Source organism: Hibiscus syriacus, unplaced genomic scaffold (genome assembly GCF_006381635.1).
Source record: "Hibiscus syriacus cultivar Baekdansim isolate YM2019G1 unplaced genomic scaffold, ASM638163v2 tig00116965_pilon, whole genome shotgun sequence".
Classification (NCBI taxonomy): Eukaryota; Viridiplantae; Streptophyta; class Magnoliopsida; order Malvales; family Malvaceae; genus Hibiscus; species Hibiscus syriacus.
Window position 1 is genome coordinate 2509674 of NW_024063490.1, and position 3326 is coordinate 2512999.

General features: G+C 37.5%; 1 pseudogene; it reads right to left on the minus strand.

Moving 5' to 3' along the window:
* Positions 1–253: 253 nt before the first annotated feature.
* On the minus strand, positions 254–2753 carry LOC120191240 (annotated as a pseudogene).
* Between the last annotated feature and the right edge of the window lie 573 nt (positions 2754–3326).

The window sequence follows — 3326 nt, forward strand, 5'->3', positions numbered from 1 at the left end:
TTACATATTTACATTAGATGTTGAAGAAGCTGAATATCTTACCCAGGAAAAAAAGGAGAATTTCATAAATGATGAGTTGAAACACGAAATAATCTGTTAAAAAGTAAAATCTATTAGCTGTCAAATATCTATCAAGAGCATCCATGGCCTGTATATGTCATCCTTCCAGTTTCTGGCAATCTTTAGAGCAAGCTCAGAAATGTATCGCCCGGAAATGTTCGACAAACAAGCTTCAGGGGGTCAATATATTACCAGTCAGGAAACCTATGTTTCACTGATGTTGTTAACCGCCGTATTTGACGTAAAATCGTTAGAAAGCGGCATGTCTCTGACATGATCAACGAGTCTTATAAGTTCCTGATGAACGTGATTGAAACGTTCCTTTGTAAACAGTGATTCAGTTAACAGAGTTGCAGCTAAAGAATGGAATGCTTGAGCACACTCATCACTGTTACATTGGTCATTTCCATCTTCCATAGGAACCAACGAACTCTCCAGTCGCCATCGGAACAGGACATTTTTGTGGAATCTCAAAATAGTTTTTCATTGTAAGGACTCGGAGACAATGCCTGCACAAAATTCCGGAATGTTCGAATTCCTTACATGAGCAATGAATTTGCTCATCTTGTGACATCCAAATCACAAAATATTGGCTATACATTTTCTTGTAGTGGCGCACAAGATACGATCCATTTTCCATTTCCGTTGTTGCATACTGCATCGACAGCACAATCTCGTGCTGTAATGCGTTGAATGCATAGGGTGTAAGGATACTTGCGTTTTCTTCAATCGGTAAGCACGTCTTGATGTGCATGTATCGCAACCATTCTCGGCTTTGGTTTCTTAAATCAGTGGCGAACCCAACCTGCCAAAAGTAAATATTTAAAATGTAGTTCGAAAAATACGAGATTTGATAAACAGGGAAATCTTTTCTTACATTCCAAACCAACCTGCTTGAAGAATAATTGTAAACATGTCTGTCCACTCAAGATTTGTTTCAAAAATGCATCCGTAAACTGATAAAACTCATATGTCATTGAACGAGCAAGAAAGTGACCACGGATGTAAGAAAGTGGCCACGATGATCTGTACGAAAATAACAAAGCTATGTGCTTATCAGAGGCAAGTCCAAACCAGGCAACGAAATGATTCCACTGATGTTCAAACTCTTCCATGCCTTCTAAGTGACACAACGCATCAAACTCGGCTTTGAACTCTTCATATTGTGATCCGAGTGGCAGAGAAAACCAACTCTATAATTTCGAAAGAACATGCCATGAACATATAACGTGTTTAGTATTCGGCAATTCCCTTGCAATAGCATCTCTTAGGTTTGAATCAATATCTGTTAAAATTGTTTGTGGACATCTACATCTCATAAAACGAAGAAAAGTCTGTTCAAAGAGGAAAAATCATAAATAGATGATAAGAGAATTACAGATCGATAATAAATAGTTTATGTTGACGAACCTGTAAAGCCCAAGCGAAAGAATTCGAACTTTCATCTTGCAGTAAAACACATCTTAAGAAAACTGGCTTTCCATGATTATCTATACCAAACCATACACCAAGAAGCAATCCGTATGTGATAGAACTGTAAGTGGTGTCAAAGGTAACCACATCACCAAATACTGTATATGCACGAACCGAATCTGCATAAGACCATGAAATATTTTCAACCTTATTATTTTCATCTGTAGTAAAATCGTAAACAAAACCGGCATCCCTCTCTTCCATAGCCTTGCAGGCCTTGAGAAGTTCCATCGTATCATTTTCTCGTTTCTCGGTAAGCAGAGCATCGTTTTCTTGAACAGTCCTTTTACAAGTCCGTACAAAATTCCGAACATCCTTCTCGATAAAGGGTAACTGTCCGGATTGAACTCCCTTTTCTAATTCCAACACCTTTACGATGCGGTTGACGGGAAACCCAGCTTTGGAGAGTAAAAGAATTCTTTCCTGATCTGCTTCCTGAATTTTCCGATATGCAGGAAGCAAACGTACTTGGTCATCTTCCAACAATTCATGGTTATGGACATTATTGAACTGTGAAATGAACCATTGGGTAACGCCATTGACTATTTCTTTCGTCAAATGAAATTTTGCAGCGCATCCACATCGCACTGATTTCCGATCTCTTGGATGCTCCACAATGACCTTTTTCCTAGGTTGATTAAACCCAGATCTATAACAGACGAAATCTCGTCGGTAGATCCCTAAATTCTGGCTTTCCGTGGACCGTGCTTTCCTTATTGAAAATCCATTCATCCGTGCAAAATTGCTAGAGTACTCAAAAGTATCATCATCCGTTTTGAATATTTGACCAACATATGGAATAAAGACAGCTTCCAATGATGATGGTGTTGAAGTAGTCTCGTTTTCTATAAGCTGAGAGCTTACCGATGCCTGATCATCTCCTTCATACTTAACATAACACTTTCAATCTCGACATGGACACTGCTGGCGTCGAATCCAAATGTTACTTGATGGTTTCATTGTCATTTTGAGCAAAAACAAGTGAAACCTTCTTCGATCCCTACCTTGATGCTCGTCTTCGTACCTGAAGAAAGGGAAAGCTTTAAGAATTTTCACTATCTTAGATTTATTATTTGGAATCATAGGAAACAATTACATCCTAGGTATATCAATCATCATTGTTTTGTTCTCACTATACTTCAGTCCTATCATGGATGAGAACATCTTTGCCCTTTCGCATAGAAGTCCGATACCAGATGCAAAACAATTTTGTACAAAAGAAATCTTTTATTCATCGAAATTTGAAACCAGAATCTTAATTGGAAAATAATCGATTGTACACCTAACTTTTTGACTCCCATAAAACAGGAACAGAACTTACAAATACCAGATACTTTAAATCAATTTAATGGAAAACCTGAAACTCCTCTCTACGGATGGACAATAAAAGATGTAACATGAAATGAAACACAAACAGAACATACGAAGACCGGATACTTGAAAGCAATGAAATGGAAAACCTGGAAGACTCGCTCCACTCAACAGATGGAAAAGGCAAAATGTACAATGAAATGGAAACAGAAAAGGCGAACGGAACACATAAATACCTAATACTTGAACGCAATAAAACAGAAAAGGCGAATGGAACCTGAACCTTTCCCTTTTAAAAAATGATAAAAGAAGTAAACAAATAAACCTCTATAAGATAGGTGTTTACAAGATTGATCTCACAAGAACAAAATATTTACAAGAGAAAGATGAAATAAGAATGAAAATCTCTTCTCTTGTGTTTGATTGCTTGGATAGTTGTTCACATGCTTCTTCAAGTGTCCTTAGCTTGTATTTATAGATTG